Source organism: Oncorhynchus nerka, linkage group LG27, assembly GCF_034236695.1.
Source record: "Oncorhynchus nerka isolate Pitt River linkage group LG27, Oner_Uvic_2.0, whole genome shotgun sequence".
In the NCBI taxonomy this organism is placed as follows: domain Eukaryota; kingdom Metazoa; phylum Chordata; class Actinopteri; order Salmoniformes; family Salmonidae; genus Oncorhynchus; species Oncorhynchus nerka.
In genome coordinates, this window is record NC_088422.1 from 58,290,263 (window position 1) to 58,311,171 (window position 20,909).

General features: G+C 48.4%; 1 pseudogene; it reads right to left on the minus strand.

Annotated features, from left to right (window-relative positions):
• LOC115112045 (neuron navigator 2-like) overlaps window positions 1-20,909 on the minus strand; it is a 134,859-nt pseudogene that overhangs the window by 24,361 nt on the left and 89,589 nt on the right.

The following is a 20,909-nucleotide window of genomic DNA, read 5'->3' on the forward strand; positions in this document are numbered from 1 at the left end:
GAAACACTTAACTGACATTAGATCAGTGTCAAGCAGAAACTCTATCCTGTCTCATATAAAGGACTCTGGTGACTTTATACCGTCAACAACTGATTTAAGATGAGCTTTCCCAACATCAACATAAATGCAGCAGACCACCTGGCCTGGTTATTTCGGAGTGGGGTCTTTATATGTGGTATTATTGTGGTATTGAACATTGACTACTACAACTCACGAATAAACATTATACAGTACATACTAATAAACATGAATAAACATATAGCTACATATACAGTAAAGCAGTAAACTGGTGGAGCAGTGGGGGCTCTACCATTAGAGCATTAGGAGCTATGTTAAATAGATGAAAAACTTTAATCAAATAAAACGTATAAACCATTTGTACCCACCGTAGAGTAGATAGAGGAGGTACTGGAGACCAGAGACAGGGAGGAGCCGTGAACTGCAGAGACAAAGCCACAGGACATAGAGGGATGAGGCCTCAGAACTGTACAGTGCATAACAACACACACTACATTAGGTGATAACACACACACACACAGACTCACTCACACTTACCCGCATGTGTGTGACCAAAAGAAGGAAAACTACGAAAAATATCTCAATGTAGAAAAACTACTGCACACCATAATACGTTTGAGCCCCGACAATCTCCCTAAGATGCAAATCCCATCTTCCACCACCCACCTCGCTCCATCCACCAGTCACCCTACCATTATCCACCTCCTCTCACTTGTCCTGACTCGACCAGCCGCCATGGTGGTGAAAGTCCTAATAACAGCCCTATAAAGATAACGCTACCACACACAGCGGTATACTGTGTGTGTGTGTGTTAGTGTGTGTGTGTGTTAGTGTGTGGATGTGTTAGTGTGTGTGTGTGTGTGTGTGTGTGTGTGTGAGCGTGTCTAGCCTTCACACAGTACAGTACAGGGTTATGATGGGAGTGGTATTATCCTATTGGTTAACAACTCAGTCTCTGATCTTAACATCAAAGTCCAGACACAATGCCGTAAGAGCGTTTCCTGCATATAATAGGGTTCTATTTAATTCGGTGGTTTCCTGTCTACAGGCTAGAAGGATATGATCAGATAGAGGAGGATTAGGCTATGATGTCATAGAAGAGACCAGGAAGTAGGTCTACGCATGAGATGGGTTTTCCCTAGATTATTTTCCGGGTGGGGGGCAAAAGGCCTAAAGAAATAAGGTGGTGCCCCGCCTATGTAATGGTAGGCAAATTGTCCTGACAGTTCCATTCAAAGAAGAGTTCTACTTGAATCTGGCGATCCTAGAAATCACTGACTTATCCTGTGTGTGTGTGTGTGTGTGTGTGTGTGTGTGTGTGTGTGTGTGTGGGGGGGTTATACAATAACAGCGTGTAAGTGTGGTCGTCTCAACATGGAGCAACTTAAACAAAGTGTGCAGGTATACTGTTTTTGTCCCAGTCCACATTTGATAACACTAAAGGAACTATGCCAGGAAAACATATGAACACACACACATAAACTAATATGAACACATAGACACACACACACACACACACACAACAAACATATGGTTTCCTGCACGTCCTCGTGTTTCTCGATTATAAAGACCCTGTAATTATTTCGTTTTTTTTTAAACCCCGGAGGGAAGAAGGGAATTGAGAAGAGAGGAGCGAAAAGAGAGAGCAAGAGAAAGGGCACAACAGAGGATAAAACAGTGGCACTGGAGGGCCTGTATAATAATATTTGGTGGGAGCGTGTGAGGATCGACTGGATTCTTAATGAGGTCACGTACACTCTATCCAGAGGGCATTTACAAACCTGGTTTTGGTGTCACTAGGTTCACTGCTTCTTATTCTCTCTCTACCTCTCTACCCCCTTGTCCAGTATAGTGGAGATTGTAGACTATAAAAGTGCACAATAGAGACCCATGCACCAAAGTATGTGTCTATACACACACACACACGCCTGTACAGACACACACACACACACACACACACACACACACGTGGGTGAGTTGCTGCTCTCATTGCTTGATTCAACGCAGCTCTATTCAGTCAGGAGCCAAAAGCACTGATGCATGAGTCTTAGACTGTTTTCTTGTCTCCTCTCCCTCCAGGTTCTTCCTCAAGTTCTTCCTGAGGCACAACCAGAACTGCCGAAAGAATGCAGGGAACCCACGATACATGAGATGCTTTCAGGTGGGAGAGAGAGAACCGTAAAACCTCATCTGACATCATTCCTTTAGACCAGGGCTCTCCAACCCTGTAGCTACCGTCCACACTCACCGTGGTTGACACCACCACCTGGGAAGGACAAAGGAGAGCCATGTCCATCTAAGGATTTGAGATTTTATCATGAGCAATCATCTCTCTATCTTGTCGCTTCCCTCCCTCCCTCTTCTCTCTTTACTCACCCTCCTCAAAGCCCTCTCTGAAGGAACCAGAGCGGCTCATGGTGCGAGTCTTCTCGTCCAATGACACGCAGGAGTTCCTCAGGCGGGTGTCACCACAGGGGTCAAAGGTGGTGTCCTGATTGGTCAGACTGTTGTTCCGGAGGCTGGCCAGGTTTATCTGAGCAGCTGTGGTGGGGCTACCTGCTGCAAGGGACACCACTATACAGGTTAGTTTACACACACACACACACACACACTGGCTTGTACAGTGTTTATAGGTCATACCGAGCTGTCCAAAGTTGAAGCGTGTCCCGGAGGGTGAGGTGAGGCTGGATCCAGGTGAGAAGGGAGAGTTACTGGTTGAGTCCTGCAGTCCGCCCTGCGAATGGAAGCGCAGCCAATCACGCGCCGCCTCCTCATGACCTCGCAGCTGGGGTGATGGGGCATACCTGCAGTGCCAAACACAGAGGTTCATAAGTTGCCGGGTAAAGGATACGTGAGTAGGGTGCAAAACTGGTGCGGTTTCTACCGTCTGTTTTAATCTTTATCGTCATATGGTGATTGTATTTTTACTAAGAGCACCTGATGAATATGTCCCGAGTAAATTTCACATAACGTACAAGCACTTTTCCTCAACCCGAGAGCAACACACAAATCAAGCAGACAGTCAACAGAAATCCAAAAACGGTGTGTGCGTGTGACGTGGAACCGTGACAACTTTACACACACACACACACACAGTAGTGACAGGTGACGTGCCGTGGCGCTGACGCGCAACACAAAATTGTGCCAAGTGCAAAAATAAAGAATAACCACACAACACCAGCATTGCATGAGTTGAAGCTGTGAGAAAGGGACAGGAGAGAGAGAGAAAGCGATAGGGACGGTGCTAAGCTTGGCAGACAGTGCCTGAGTGATCTTACAGTAGGTACCTGAGTCCCTTCTTGGGCAGAGTGTTTCTATCACTGTGTGGACCCCTGTGGGATCGGCAGAGAAACACACTTCAGGGAGAGGAGAAGAAAGGAGGAGAGGAAAGGAGGAATCTGGATAGTGCGCAATCTAGCTATTGCAATTGTAAAAAAGATATACAGTTACCGGTCAAAAGTTTGGACACACCTATTCACTCAAGGGTTTTTCTTTATTTTGACTATTTTCTACATTGCAGAATAATAGTGAAGACATCAAAACTATAAAATAACACACATGGAATCATGTTGTAACAACAACAAAAAAGTGTTAAAATGATCCAAATATATTTTTGATTTTAGATTCTTCAAAGTAGCCACCCTTTGCCTTGATGACAGCTTTGCACACTCTTGGCATTCTCTCATCCAGCTTCACCTGGAATGCTTTTCCAACAGTCTTGAAGGAGTTCCCACACATGCTGAGCACTTGTTGGCTGCTTTTCCTTAGGTCAGTTAGGATCACCACTTTATTTTAAGAATGTGAAATGTCAGAATAATGGTAGAGAGAAGGATTTATTTCAGCTTTTATTTCTTTCATCACATTCCCAGTGGGTCAGAAGTTAACATACACAATTCGTTTTTGGTAGTATTGCCTTTAAATTGTTTAACTTGAGTCAAACGTTTCAGGTAGCCTTCCACACGCTTCCCACAATAAGTTGGGTGAATTTTGGCCCATTCCTCCTGACAGAGCTGGTGTAACTGAGTCAGGTTTGTAGGCCTCATTGCTCACACACACTTTTTCAGTTCTGCCCACAAGTTTTCTATAGGATTGAGGTCAGGGCTTTGTGATGGCCACTCCAATACCATGAATTTGGTGTCCTTAAGCCATTTCGCCACAACTTTAGAAGTATGCTTGGGGTCATTGTCCATTTGGAAGACCCATTTGCGACCGAGCTTTAACTGATGTGTCTTGAGATGTTGCTTCAATATATCCACATAATTTAGCTTCTTCATGATGACATCTATTTTGTGAAGTGCACCAGTCCCTCCTGCAGCAAAGCACCCCCACAACATGATGTAGCCACCCCCATGCTTCACAGTTGGGATGGTGTTCTTCGGCTTGCAAGCCTCTCCCTTTTCCTCAAAACATAATGGTCATTATGGCCAAAAGTTTGATTTTTGTTTCATCAGACCAGAGGACATTTCTCCAAAAAGTATGATCTTTGTCCCCTTGTGCAGTTGCAAACCGTAGTCTGGCTTTTTTATGGCGGTTTTGGAGCAGTGGCTTCTTCCTTGCTGAGCGGCCTTTCGGGTTATGTTGATATAGGACTCGTTTTACTGTGGATATAGATACGTTTCCTCCAGCATCTTCACAAGGTCCTTTGCTGTTGTTCTGGGATTGATTTGCACTTTTCTCATCAAAGTACGTTCATCTCTAGGAGGCAGAACGTGTCTCCTTCCTGAGCGGTATGACGGCTGCGTGATCCCATGGTGTTTATACTTGCGTACATTTTTTTGTACAGATGAACGTGGTACCTTCAGGCATTTGGAAATTGCTCCCAAGATGAACCAGACTTGTGGAGGACTACAAGGTCTAGGCTGATTTATTTGGATATTTCCATGATGTCAAGCAAAGAGGCACTGAGTTTGAAGGTAGGCCTTGAAATACATCCACAGGTACACCTCCAATTGACTCAAAAGTTGTCAATTAGCCTATCAGAAGCTTCTAAAGCCATAATATTTTCTGGACCTTTCCAAGCTGTTTAAAGGCACAGTCAACTTAGTGTATAAAAACTTCTGATTCACTGGAATTGTGATTCAGTGAATTATAAGTGAAATAATCTGTCTGTAAACAATTGTTGGAAAGATTACTTGTGTCATGCACAAAGTAGATATCCTAACCGACTTGCCAAAACTATAGTTTGTAAACAAGACATTTGTGGAGTGGTTGAAAAACGAGTTTTAATGACTCCAACCTAAGTGGATGTAAACTTCCGACTTCAACTGTGTATACTAGGCGGTGTCAGAGGAAGGCCTTTGAAAAATTGTCAAAGACTCCAGTCTCCCAAATCAGAGACTGTTCTCTCTGCTACCGCACGGCAAAGCGGTACCAGAGCACCATAGTTTGTAAACAAGAAATTTGTGGAGTGGTTGAAAATGAGTTTTAATGACACCAACCTAAGTGGATGTAAACTTCCGATTTCAACTGTACATATTATGAAAACTCTTCAAGTTACAATGTTTCCGTTATAAAGTCATCATTTAACTTTGAATGACATCGCAAAATCGACATTCATTTTCATATTCCATCTATCATGGTTACCACCATTTTGGCTGATGAAATATAAATGTCCCTAAGTCCATTTATTGCATGTTACAGTTCTGAGGTAGATTCTCCATAATGTAACAGAACGACATTTCAGTCTCTCACATCACATTAGAGACCAGAAAGGAGTTGGTCTGCTGTGCCTTGTAATTTACGATGGGCATAACCCCCCCCCCCCCCCCATCAATCCCTCTGTACCTCTCCCACTCTGCGGGACGGGGAGATGTCTCTGTATAACGACAGCATCTAATCAAATGGCTACCCAGACTATTTGCACTGCTGCCCCCCCCCCCCATGCTGCTGCTACTCTCTGTTATTATCTATGCAGTCATAACTCTACCTACATGTACATATTACCTCAATTACCTCGACCAACTGGTGCCTCCGCACATTGACTCTGTACCGGCACTCCCTGTATATAGCCTCGCTATTGTTATTTCACTGCTGCTCTTTAATTATTTGTTACTTGAAATAATTTTATACAATGGAGAAAATTGTTTTTTTTTTAAATAAAGAAAAACCTGGAATGAGTAGGCGTGTCCAAACTTTTGACTGGTACTGTATATGCCATCGCATTTCAGAAAAAATATACGTTTGTGGCAACACATCTTAGTATAGTATCATGTCATAGCAGTGACAGGTGTTTTAAAACATCAAGCCACAAGATGGCAGCATATAAACAGCGATGGGGAACTGGGAGCGAGCGCTGTAGGGGGAACAAAAGCCTGCAACAACACAGCACACACACGCACGCACGCACGCACGCTCACGCACACACACACACACACACACACACACAGCCACTAAGCAGGAGCCCCACACACAAGCACTTTTACCTTTCCTGTTTCCGAGGTAAGGTATTTCGGTTGAATTTAGGGCTAGCGGAGGGGGAGGACAGGGGGCTGATGGGAAAAGGGGAGGGGGCACAACAGACAAAGAGAGAAAGAACTTTAGAAAGAAAAGAGAGGGAGAAGAATCCCCTGAAGGAGAGAGACACATTTGAGTCCAACCGTTGCCACAAGCAAAATCACCACCTGCAGCTCACCAATGAATCTCATCTACTAGTCTAGTAAGGAAAGACAATGAGATGTGTCAGAGAAGGTAACACCAGAATAGATCTGTAATGACATAGCATTAATGACATAGCATTAAGGCATACCTTAAACAATGCTTCCCATGGAGATGCTTGGATTGTATCTCTGGTGATAATATGGCTGACACATTCTGGTCACATACACATTCATGTATGCAGGAACGTTTCATAATGACACATTGAACAAACACAATATGACCGTGCATGCAATGGCAAAATCAGACAGGTCACTTGTGTTTCTGTCCAATATAAAGACATATAACGACCAAGATCAGAGAAGATTTCCCCCAACATCCCACTCTTACCACTCAAACCCTCCCTCCCATCCCTCCTTCCTTCCTTCCTTCCTTCCTTCCTTCCTTCCTTCCTTCCTTCCTTCCTTCCTTCCTTCCTTCCGTCCTCACCTCTCAGACATGCCCGTCTTGACGCTGCTGGTCCTGCCCAGAGCCGAGAGGGTGTCCTCCCTGCTGTCCCTTCCTCCGTGCCCAGCGCTGCTCACGCTCATGTCGATGGACTCGCTGCTGGTGTGCATGCTGCTGACCGAGGGGTAGCCCAGGCTTCCCGCCCCGCCACCGTGCCCGCCCAGGGTCCCCTCCCTGCTCTGGGCAGAGGAGCCAGTGCTCGTGGTGGTGCCCCATGTCAGGCTGTTGGAGGGCCCCGTGGAGGAGTAGACAGAGCCGGGGCTGGACGCACTCTGGGGGACACGGGAGGAATTGTGGATTTATCAAGTGATTATCCATGTTATGCTTCGTGGTTATGCTTCTACTCTCCAAGGTCAAATCATATGTCTGCTGCATTCTTGCCGTGTTCTTCATATTACGATCTGCTGTCGCTAGCTATCATAGCCAACTACCTTACCACAGGGCTACCTATCGGGATCGGCGCTGGTAGATAAAGTTAGCTATTTTCTTGTCTGTGCAAGTATAAACTCTGGACACTGATGCTTATCAAGAGGCGGCAAAGATATTACCAGCTCATGTCATATGGTTAGGCTCATCTCCCTATCTCACCTGTTCGCTACCCAGCGTGCTATGGCCCGTGCTCAGGTTTCGTCCTCCGTACAGGGGGCTGCTGCCCTCGCTCTCCACCCCAACACCTCCAGGGGAGTCCAGGGCAGCGTGGGTAGCGTGAGGGTTGGAGATCACCGTTGAGTTCTTCATGTTCTCTGCTGTGGTGACCGGAGCCTGCTTACTGGGCTTACCACCAAACAACCTGAAGAGAGATGGAGAGGGAGAAGAGAAGGAGAAAGTTGAAAAGGATTCAAATATATATATATATATATTTACCCTACCTCTTCAAAGAGTATCTTAAATAATCCCACAGCAACCCCCCCCACACACACACACACCAAAAGCCCTTTGTGAACTAACACTTGTGCTTTACTCTTCCCTTTTACTAGCTCTGACTTTGCTGATAGCTACTTTATTAAGGAAAATACGTGGATTAGGCTATTTCAGCCACACCTGTGGCTGACAGTTGTATAAAATCGAGCACACCGCCATGCAATCTCCATAGACAAACATTGGCAGTAAAATGGCCTTACTGAAAAGCTCAGCGACTTTCAACGTGGCACCGTCATCGGATGCCACCTTTCCAACAGGTCAGTTAGTCAAATTTCTGCCCTGCTAGAGCTGCCCCGATCAATGGTAAGTTCTGTTATTGTGAAGTGGAAACATCTAAGAGCAACATCGGCTCAGCCGCGAAGTGGTAGGCCACACAAGCTCACAGAACAGGACCGCCGAGTACTGAAGCAAGTAACACTCACTGCCGAGCTCCAAACTGCCTTTGGAAGTAACTTCAGCACAATAACCGTTTGTCGGGAGCTGCATGAAATGGGTTTCCATGGCCCGAGCAGCAGCACACAAGCCTAAGATCACCATGTGCAATGCCGAGCGTCAGCTGGAGTGGTGTAAAGCTCGCAGCCAATGTGGGCATTGTCTTGCTGAAACAGGAAAGGACCTTCCCCAAACTGTTGCAAAAAAGTTGGAATCACAGAACTGTCTAGACTGTCAATGTGCTGTAGCGTTAAGATTTCCCTTCACTGGAACTAAGGGGCCTAACCCGAACCATGAAAAACAGCCCCAGACCATTATTCCTCCTCCACCAAACTTTACGGTTGGCACCATGCATTGCCCCCATGCACAACGCAAGGTCCATTCAGAAATGGTTTGTTGAGATCAGTGTGGAAGAACTTGACCTCAACCCCATCAAACACCTTTGGGATGAATTGGACCGCGAGCAAAAGGCCTAATTGCCCAACATCTGTGTCCGACGTCACTAATGCTCCTGTGGCTGAATGGAAGCGTCCTCGCAGCAATGTTCCAACATCTGGTGGAAAGCCTTCTCAGAAGAGCGGAGGCTGTTATGGCAGCAAAGTGGGGACCAACTCCATATTAATAATGCCCATGGTTATGGAATGAGATGTTAAATGAGCAGGTGTCCACATACTTATGGTCATGTAGTTTATGTGCTTCTCCCACCTAGCTATTTTAAGATGAACTAGAAGTTGCTCTGGATAAGAACGTCTGCTAAATGTAAATGTCAAATATGTAGGTAGACAGACGCAGAGAGAGAGAGAGAGAGAGAGAGAGAGAGAGAGAGAGAGAGAGAGAGAGAGAGAGATACAAAACATGTAGAGAATAGTAGACACATTTCTGTTTTAAAGTCATTTCGAGTAAGCACCCCTATTGCACACTATTGAGTAAATGCTTGGGGGATTATATCAAAGTAACTTTAGAAAAATCACGTTAGCATACTCCATGACGTTAAGCCAAAAGGCAGGGACTACGTCCCAAACAGCACCCTGATCCTTATTTAGTGCACTACATTTGTTATAGGGGCCCATTTGGGACATAGCCCAGAGTGTGTTGACTGTTAAGACGGTAGGCAGGGTGGTAATATAGAGCAGGATCTTCAAAGCCGTATTACCCATAGAGATGAATGAGCCAGCCCAGCAGTGCTGAGGTAAGACACTGCCTGTGTTACTGTGCACAGATAAAGACTTGGCACTATGAAAAGTGTGGGTTCAGACCTGGCAGCTGAACAGAAATGCTGAAGGGTTAGTTTTCCTACAGTGGACAGACATGGCCTTCGTGTATGGATGTGAATGTGGGTGCGTGCGTGTGTGTGTGTGTGTGTGTGTGTGTGCGTGTTTGTTGCGTCGCACTAGGAACAGGTTCCAGACACTGTACCGTAAATGGGTGTCATTAATGACCACACTTAAGTGTGAGTGACATAATATCTCTGCATCTGAGTGTGAGTGTGTGAGCCTGTTCACCTGCGCAGTGTGGGTGAGGCAACCTGCTGCCTCCCTGTGAGAGGTACGTTGGAAGCCCCTCCCCTCAGGTTGTCCACGCCCTCTGACACGCCCTTCTCTCGGTCCGTCTGATTGGCTAGCGAGACCCCAGTCCCACTTCCATTCATTTTCCCAGTGTTTCCCACGTCTCTGCTTTTACTGTGAGTGGTAACGGAAAGCACGGTCGCCTCGATGCTGCTGGTCGACGACCGGTTTCCGCTACGCACGGCGGCGCCGGACCGGCTGGGTCTTGGAAGGCTCCGGTACTGCAGTGTGGAGCGGGCGCTCACCGAGAGGTACCCGTCGTCATGGTGACCTAGACCGGACCCCACATCTTGACCACCGACCTTTACCCCACCGGCTAGGGATCTCGTCCCTGACTTGGGCATCTTGCCAAGAGTCGCTGACCCGCTCGTGATGGTGGCGCCACTGGCAGTAACCATAGTAACCATCCCGGAACTCTGCTTCTTGAAGCCAAATGTGCTGGTGGGGGTGCGGGAGGTGAGTGCGTGTGACTGGGAGTGGAGTTCGGACAGGGAGTGCGGGTGTGAGGTGCGGGCGGAGGCAGCGGTGGAGGGGGCGTGCTTCTTGGCCTCGTCGTCACTGCTGCGTCCGGCGTCGGAGCGAGGGGAGAGGCGGCCCTTCTCGGACACCTTGACGTCGTCTGTTTTACCTACACAGGATGGGACATACAGCAGGGGTTAAAGTCAGAGGAGAGTTTGTCATAGTTGTGGTGTCTGGGTTAATGGACTCAAGATTCAGACCACCCGAGAGAAAATGACACATAGAAACACACACACACACACAGGGGAGAGAGAAACACACATAGACGAGAGGGAGGCGTACAGGTACAGTGCAAATTGTACACACACACACACACACACACACACACACACACACACACACACACACACACACACAGATGTACACAGCCCGGACGGACAGACATAAGGAGTTGCATTGCCAAAGACGAAGAAACCTGAGCCCACACAGAAACACACATGCAATCGCAAATGAGACAAACACCCAGACAGCAAAACACTGCCAGGAGAGAAAAAACCCGTACCTGTGCTGTGCGTTTTTATCGCAGTGGACCCTGACATTCCAGTAGCTTTAGTCCTGGGGTTCGTCACCCCCACCTGAGCACTCATGCCCTTCCTCCAGGACCCTGTGTGTGTCATAGAGGGAGTCTTCCTTTGCGAGGCCACCTTGTCCGACTCGTCAGACAAGTCAGAGGGGTTCCGGCGGGTCCACTTGGAGCCCTGGTCCATCCTGCTGACCCCGCTGTCCGACAACCCGTCTAACCTCCTGACCTCGTCACCTGACCAGGCGGGGCTCGGGTTGGTAGAGGCCGAGTGCTTCTCGGCGTCCGTCACGGGCTGGGGACACACAGAGGATGAGAGAAGAGTCACGATCTATTTTATGGTGAGATGGCATGGGGAATATATGGGGATAAAATGGATGGCTAAATCGGGTCGAAGTTAGTAACTTCCGTAAGTGCCTACAGGGCCGGGATGATCGTGGCACGAGAGTATCCTGATTGTGGACAAAAACCAGAAAGCTCTTTGGGGCCTACCATAAGTGAAGCCCTACCCAGCATGCGATAACCTCAGCACTTTAGGGATCCAATGTGGAGACCGTTTCTATGGAAAGAGACTATATTCATCGAGGGTTGGGTCAAAGGTCAACTACCACTGGGAGAATGTGGTCTTTGTACAGCCCTTGTTATCCTACATAAAATAACCACTATAAATAAACAAGTGTTATTGCACGGCGGTTGTGACATCCCGCCCCTTCCCAAAGCCACCCAAAACCAGCTGAGAGTAGAGGCACTTCTCAGACAGTTTCTCCGTTGCTTCTTAAAATTGGCATTTAATGACATGAACTTGAACATTAGTCTAGTCGGTTCACAGGTCTGCCACCCAGAGCAATAACACAGGCTCATATTCCCTTCCAGACTGTGAAGGGAATACATCATTGACACACTCCGAGCTAAGGGGGAGAGAAGAGGGAGGGGGAGAGGAGAAAGAGGGCGAGAGGCGGGAGTGTGAGACTGTACTGCACCGAGAGTCTATTTGTGTGTCCATTCAGAGCCTGGCGCTATATGTGTGTGTGTGAGAGTGTGTGTGTGTGTGTGTGTGTGTGTGTGTGTGTGTGTGTGTGTGTGTGTGTGTGTGCGCGTCTAGCCTCCACACTGACCTGTCCGTTGAGGGCCTTGCGCTGTGCGGCCGGTGTGTTGGCGTAGGAGCTGATGGAGGAGCTGGTGTTGATGTCATCTGTGTCGATGGTGTCACTGATGCCACTGCTCACTGAGCTGCTGTCATCCCAACTGGAGAGAAAGAAGAAAAAAAATGATTTAAGGTTGAATTAAACAACACCATTTCAACCAGGATAAAGAGAGGAGAGGTGCGATGCCAACCACAGCAAAGAGAAGAGAGGCAAGGACATACCCAGAAGGGATTGGTTTAAAAAATATAAGAAAATCGTACAAAATGTGCCTTTAAACAGATAGCTCGTCTGTAAACAGAGTTGAACAAGGGTTCACTGTGTGGCTGAATGGACGCAACCTAAGCGGACTCTCCATTAAATCAGCGTTGCATTCTCTACTTTAGAGCCTTTATTTTGTTTAAAGGCGTGGAATCGGCTGAATATTGTGAATATTACACATTGCAATACCATACCTCTACGGAGCAACACATACGCCAGACCAGGGCTCTCCAACCCTCTTCCTGGAGAGCTACGGTCCTGTAGGGTTTTCCCTCCAACCCTAATCTAGCGCACCTGATTCTAATAATTATCTGGTTGATAAGCCCGAATCGGGTTAAACACAACTGGGGTTGGAGCGAAAACCTACAGGAGGGTATCTCTCCCGGGAACAGGGTTGGAAAGCGCTGCTCTAGACAGTAGACAGCAATGCGTCACTCGTTCTGGATCTGATTGTCAAATCCCCATGACAGCGTAGACACCCTAATAGCCTAGCTAAGGCTATGTGACCGTACAAGCTGGCTGGTGAACCCACAGAGATAGGAGGGCTATTTTATGCACGGGCGTAATCCTGGGTGAATGGGTGAAAACGCGCCGTCTCGCTCTGCACCAGGGAGAAAAGCCCTGTTAAGAGGCAGGCTGAATTTCTGACACGGCTCACAGTCAGGCAACAGCATAAAGCCCCAAGCTGCCTGGGAATCTCAGTGTCACACACACACACACACACGCACACACACACACACACACACACACAGGAAGGTTCTACAACACACGCAAATTGGGGGGGGCAGAGGACGGGGACGGGACGGGGGGGTGAGACCAGCAAGACTAGAGTGATCTCTAGGGAGGATGAGATGAGACCGGGCAAACATCAGTTTGAAAGGACCACAGGTAGGGCAAAGCGTTAAAAGCAGGCTTGACAACTATTGAGCACACGCACAAGCGCGCGGGTGACCACACACACAAAACACACAGCCGCCATTGTATCCTGGTGTTTGGATTAGAGTCATCCAGGGACAGATCCATCACCTCTAATGCGACAGACATATTCTGGTGTTTGGATTAGAGTCATCCAGGGACAGATCCATCACCTCTAATGCGACAGACACACACAACCCTGACGCTAAAGACACACACACAGAAATACATCAGCGTGTCCACGCTGACTTTGGCAGAAGCCCAGGAAGCATCTATCCTCATCTGCAGACAGGATGATGTCATGAATCATACTTCAAAAACACACACACACACACACACACACACACACACACCCCTTTACAACACACTGGGGGATCTCACATTAACACATTCTCATCATACAGATCTGATGTCTATAAAAAGCACCGCAATCTGCAGCTTAAGAAGCTCTGAGGCTCGGCTGCTTTGAAGTTGCCTTGAACCCACAGTATGTCTGCGCTCGACAGGACTGCAGACAGACAGAGCGAACTGGTGAGAGATTTAGACTGACCACAGCGTCTAAACATGTTCACACAGCTCATGGGGGAAAGTCCCCCCCACACACACACAGACAGACAGACAGACAGACAGACAGGCAGAGAGTAAAGCATCACAGACCAACTGAGAATCACAGGCTCTTGTCCATATTTCAAATCTAGAATCCCTCTGAAGACATAGAATATCCCAACTTCAAAAGGAAAAAGAGCCATCACACACACAGTCTCTCTACCTGGCCAGAGTTCCCGGGATGCCGCGGGCACCAGAAGTGTGGGGGAGAATGCCGAGTTGGACAGAGAGCGTCATGAGTCCATACCGCTGAGTTACACACTGAGCTTACAACCTCTCGCTCTTTCTGCTTCTCTCACTCTGCCTCTCCCTCTGCCGGTCTCACTCTCTCTCTTTGTGTCTACCTCCTCCCTCCCACTCCCACGCCTTTATCCCTCGCTCACTCGGGCCCTTTTGGTGCCTTTGACTGCACTCATCATCCCTCCCTCTCCCTCTTTTCGCTCTCCCCTGTCGCCTGATCTCTTCTCCCCCCCCCATCTCTCTGGACTGAGTGAGGGAAACGTGAAAGAGACTGTTCTCCCATGGTGCTTGTAATCGGATCTTCCCCAAGCCCAGACCAGTAACATTACAGCACCGCGACATACTCTCCCAAATAAGGCATTCCCAAGTCCTACGGGACCAAAAATAAGGCGCCTTCAAATGACCCGACAACAGTACGAAGCCACAGTCCCGCTCATAGGATGATCATCGCCACACAGACAGACTCAACCGCACACATACATACAAAACACTGTTCCTTATTATCAACTAAGATATTCCCCTAAATCCAACGTTCCCAACGTTCCCATCCATGTAATATGTGTCAGTGTGTGTGATCCCGGAGTTCCCAGACAGATCCACCCTGACTAACTGACAGCCCCTTACTAATTAGAGATCAGCCCAGCAAACATGGCCCGAACCCACAGCCTCCTGCTGGCAGCGCAACCTACAGATTAAACTACCGCCCAGCCATTTAGAGCCAATCGGAAAGGACGATGACACTAACCGCGGCCTACCCCCTGTTGAGCATAGTAAAGAGTAGCCGTTCCAAGCATGACACGCTAACACTGAAACGTCAGAAAGCTATGGGTTCAATTGATGTGCGTGATTAGACTTCAATCAATTCAGCTGATTTTTTTTGTGTTGATTTCTGAGCGGGGAAATCTTAGTAAGGCAGAGGCCTTCACAGCTGTGTGGTAGTTTGTAGAGATGGAGTTAAATGGATTCTTTTGAGCATTGGCCTTTAGGATTAGGTTAGGTGTACAGGCAGGCTATTCTCTTTATAAAAGTATCTGCTGGGAGAAAAAAAACACTGCCTTTGTAAGTACCGGGCATTATCGTGATGATGAAAAACGGGAGCGAGTCCTAGGAGACTGAGACACTGACACTGACATCCACAAGTCCCCACAGCAAATACGCTTAGAAAGTTTAGAAAAGGCTAAGTAACAGGAGGAGAGTAGGAGACAGAGGAGAGAGAAATGGAGAGACAGTAGGGGAGAGAGAGATGGAAAGAGACAGTAGGGAGAGAGAGATGGAAAGAGACAGTAGGGGAGAGAGATGGAAAGAGACAGTAGGGGAGAGAGAGATGGAAGGAGACAGTAGGGGAGATAGATGGAGAGAGACAGTAGGGGAGAGAGAGATGGAGAGAGACAGTAGAGGAGAGAGAGATGGAAGGAGACAGTAGGGGAGAGAGAGATGGAAGGAGACAGTAGGGGAGAGAGAGATGGAAGGAGACAGTAGGGGAGAGAGATGGAAGGAGAGAGTAGGGGAGAGAGAGATGGAAGGAGACAGTAGGGGAGAGAGATGGAAGGAGAGAGTAGGGGAAAGAGAGATGGAAGGAGACAGTAGGGGAGAGAGAGATGGAAGGAGACAGTAGAGGGGAGAGAGATGGAGAGAGACAGTAGGGGAGAGAGAGATGGAAGGAGACAGTAGGGGAGAGAGAGATGGAAGGAGACAGTAGGGGAGAGAGAGATGGAAGGAGACAGTAGAGGGGAGAGAGATGGAGAGAGACAGTAGGGGAGAGAGAGATGGAAGGAGACAGTAGTGGAGAGAGAGATGGAAGGAGAGAGTAGGGGAAAGAGAGATGGAAGGAGACAGTAGGGGAGAGAGAGATGGAAGGAGACAGTGGGGGAGTGAGGGAGAATGCAGGGGAGAGATGGAGGAAGAGACAGTAGGGGAGAGAGAGACAGTGGGAAGGAGACAGGAGGGGGGAGAGAGAGATGGAAGGGAGACTGCAGGGGAGAGAGAGAGGTGGAAGGAGACAGTAGAGGGAGAGAGATGGAAAGAGACAGTAGGGGAGAGAGATGGAAGGAGACAGGGGAGAGAGAGATGGAAGGAGACTGTAGAGGGGAGAGAGAGGTGGAAAGAGACAGTAGGGGAGAGAGAGATGGAAAGAGACAGTAGGGGAGAGAGAGATGGAAGGAGACAGTAGGGGAGAGAGAGATGGAAGGAGACAGTAGGGGAGAGAGATGGAAGGAGAGAGTAGGGGAAAGAGAGATGGAAGGAGACAGTAGAGGAGAGAGAGATGGAAGGAGACAGTAGAGGGGAGAGAGATGGAGAGAGACAGTAGGGGAGAGAGAGATGGAAGGAGACAGTGGGGGAGAGAGTGACGGGAGAATGCAGGGGAGAGAGAGAGATGGAAGGAGACAGTAGAGGGGAGAGAGACAGTAGGGGAGAGAGAGACAGGAGAAAGCAGGGGAGAGAGAGATGGAAGGAGACTGTAGAGGGGAGAGAGAGGTGGAAAGAGACAGTAGGGGAGAGAGAGATGGAAAGAGACAGTAGGGGAGAGAGAGATGGAAGGAGACAGTAGGGGAGAGAGTGACGGGAGAATGCAGGGGAGAGAGAGAGATGGAAGGAGACAGTAGAGGGGAGAGAGACAGTAGGGGAGAGAGAGACAGGAGAAAGCAGGGGAGAGAGAGATGGAAGGAGACTGTAGAGGGGAGAGAGAGATGGAAGGAGACAGTAGGGGAGAGAGAGATGGAAGGAGACAGTAGGGGAGAGAGAGATGGAAGGAGACAGTAGGGGAGAGAGATGGAAGGAGAGTAGGGGAAAGAGAGATGGAAGGAGACAGTAGAGGAGAGAGAGATGGAAGGAGACAGTAGAGGGGAGAGAGATGGAGAGAGACAGTAGGGGAGAGAGAGATGGAAGGAGACAGTGGGGGAGAGAGTGACGGGAGAATGCAGGGGAGAGAGAGAGATGGAAGGAGACAGTAGAGGGGAGAGAGACAGTAGGGGAGAGAGAGACAGGAGAAAGCAGGGGAGAGAGAGATGGAAGGAGACTGTAGAGGGAGAGAGAGGTGGAAAGAGACAGTAGGGGAGAGAGAGATGGAAAGAGACAGTAGGGGAGAGAGAGATGGAAGGAGACAGTAGGGGAGAGAGTGACGGGAGAATGCAGGGGAGAGAGAGATGGAAGGAGACAGTAGAGGGAGAGAGACAGTAGGGGAGAGAGAGACAGGAGAAAGCAGGGGAGAGAGAGATGGAAGGAGACTGTAGAGGGGAGAGAGAGGTGGAAAGAGACAGTAGGGGAGAGAGAGATGGAAGGAGACAGTAGGGGAGAGAGTGACGGGAGAATGCAGGGGAGAGAGAGAGATGGAAGGAGACAATAGAGGGGAGAGTGACAGTAGGGGAGAGAGAGACGGGAGAAAGCAGGGGAGAGAGAGATGGAAGGAGACTGTAGAGGGGAGAGAGATGAAGAGAGAGTAGGGGAGAGAGATGGAAGGAGACAAGAGGGGAGAGAGATAGAGAGAGATAGTAGGGGAGAGAGAGATGGGAGAGAGTATGGGAGAGAGATGGAAGGAGACAGTAGAGGGGTAAGAGATGAAGAGAGACAGTAGGGGAGAGAGATGGGAGAGAGTGATAATGGGGGTTAGAGAGAGGGGAGAGAGTCTGGGAGAGAGAGATGGAAGGAGACAGTAGAGGGGAGAGAGATGGAGAGAGACAGTAGGGGAGAGAGATGGAAGGAGAGAGTAGGGGAGAGAGAGATGGAAGGAGACAGTAGAGGGGAGAGAGATGGAGAGAGACAGTAGGGGAGAGAGAGATGGAAGGAGACAGTAGGGGAGAGAGTGACGGGAGAGAGTAGGGGAGAGAGAGAGATGGAAGGAGACAGTAGAGGGGAGAGAGACAGTAGGGGAGAGAGAGACGGGAGAAAGCAGGGGAGAGAGAGATGGAAGGAGACTGTAGAGGGGAGAGAGATGGAGAGAGACAGTAGAGGGGAGAGAGATGGGAGAGAGTAGGGGAGAGAGATGGAAGGAGACAAGAGGGGAGAGAGATAGAGAGAGATAGTAGGGGAGAGAGAGATGGGAGAGAGTATGGGAGAGAGATGGAAGGAGACAGTAGAGGGGTAAGAGATGAAGAGAGACAGTAGGGGAGAGAGATGGGAGAGAGCGATAATGATGGTTAGAGAGAGGGGAGAGAGTAGGGGAGAGAGAGATGGAAGGAGACAAGAGGGGAGAGAGATAGAGAGAGATAGTAGGGGAGAGAGAGATGGGAGAGAGTATGGGAGAGAGATGGAAGGAGACAGTAGAGGGGTAAGAGATGAAGAGAGACAGTAGGGGAGAGAGATGGGAGAGAGCGATAATGATGGTTAGAGAGAGGGGAGAGAGTAGGGGAGAGAGAGATGGAAGGAGACAGTAGAGGGGAGAGAGATGGAGAGAGACAGTAGGGGAGAGAGAGATGGAAGGAGACAGTGGGGCGAGAGAGATGGAAAGACAATGTATGTTTGGGCGGTATATACCATATACCGGGGTATTTGAAAAAAAGCCACGAGATCAATACCGTCAAGTTATTTATTTTCAATAAATGTGACTATTTCTACCTACTTTTTAAGTTAATACCTGCAGATCAACCTGTGTAATACGCTAGGAGATAAAGCAGATTGCGTTCTTCTTTTCACCTGTCACATTGTTTAGCATTATGAAGCTCGCCGTAGTTCCCCCCAGAACAGTTGAGCCAGTCACACGTCCGTTGTTAAGAGCACAACAAGAGACAGCGGGCGCTGGTGAGTCCATAGCGTTCTGACGGCAAGTCTCTGTCGTGCAGCGCACACGAGGTGGTGGAGGTTACACTTGTGCGCAATTCACTACTGAATATCTTATAGCGGCTTTCTGCCGCGTTTCAGGAGTCAAAGAGCTCTGCTATCCGAGTTATCTGCACAGCGGCCATTCTTTCCCGTGCGCTTCCTGCTAGCGTTGTATTCCTCCTCCGTCATTCTCTCCTCTGCTCTCTGTACACATGCTGCTCTTGCTACCAGAAAAGCATGCGCCACAACCTTGTTTATTTACACAATTTCTCTCGTTCACTTTCGCTTGTAAATGTCCACACTCACCGAAAATGCCAGTTGGTAGCTACTAACTCTGCTTGTATAACTCTATGAGCTGGATTTGCCTGCCTTTGCAATTAGTTTATGTTCATTTTTGCTCGTTAGCACAACAAGAGAAAGCGGGAGCTGGTGAGTCCATAGTGTTCTGACGGCTCTGTCGTGCAGCGCACACGAGGTGATGGAGGTTACACGTGTACGCAATTCACTACTAAATATCTTACGTGTGATGTCGCTATTACTTGGCCTAATTTTGGTAGGATTTTGGTAATAGAGGCCCAATGGCTTTTTTTGGTTGCTTTTTTAGCGCCCCCTTGTGTGCTATGCCGGTAATACCGTAAATCCCGGGATGGCAGAAGAACAGTATGAGGATATGAAAATCTGTAGACAGAAGGTGAGAGAGAGAAAGAGACAGAGAGAGAGACAGCAGGGGAGAGAGGGACAGTAGGTGAGAGAACTGACTCGCTGAACTGACCCAAATCAACACATTCCTGGGCTACCGCCTTAGTTTCTCCACTGTGTCCCTTAAGATAGCCCTCTTTTTTCACACACAGGCCAGGGGTCATAAACCCTGCTGTTTTTCAACCGGGACCGCTGACCAATGAGAAAATGCTGCCGTTGGGGCTGGACCCACGGGAGTGTCTGACAGCGTCCCGAGAAAACCTTCTGTTTAAGTTGTTCTCTGTTTGTTGAGTTTTTCTTATTATATATGTGTCTCTGGGGAAGTTGTAACGGCTTTCTTCCGTCGAAGGAGAGTCGGACCAAAATGCAGCGTGGTTAGTTCGATACATCTTTAATATAGAAAAAACACGAACAATACAAAAACAAGAAACGGAACGTGAAAACCTATACAGCCTATCTGGTGAAATACATACACACTGAGACAGGAACAATCACCAACAAAACACACAGTGAAACCCAGGCTACCTAAATATGGTTCCCAATCAGAGACAACGAGAATCACCTGACTCTGATTGAGAACCGCCTCAGGCAGCCATAGCCTATGCTAGACACCCCTACTCAGCCACAATCCCAATGCCTACTAAAACCCCAATACGACAACACAATAAACCCATGTCACACCCTGGCCTGACCAAATAACTAAAGAAAACACAAAATACTAAGACCAAGGCGTGACAGAAGTGTGTTTTTTTTTGTTCTGCCCATATTGTTACCCGGCTCAGCTCGCTCCAACTCTTACATACATTTGCGCTTCACCTCTCCTGAGTCCGTAGGGGAGTTGCAGCGATGGGACAAGACTGTAACTACCAATTGGATATCACGAAATTGGGGCGAAAAAGGGGGGTAAAAGTACAACAACATAAATCCTAAAAATGATGCACGCGCACACATACACGCTCAGACATAGACAATAACCTCTGGACAACGAGGAAGTTCCTCTGTTTAAGGGGGGAGCTACTGTTACTCAGACTGTTGTAGGATCAGATGACTCGCCCTGTAGACTGCTGTTGGAGACGGCGTGAGTGGATGGGACACGGGGTTACACGCTAGACATGAGCTCACTCTAATATATATCCCCGACGGGTGAGTGGCCACAGATGATATCATGGGGGAAGGAGACAGGTGAGGCTTACACACACTCAAGAGACAAGCGTA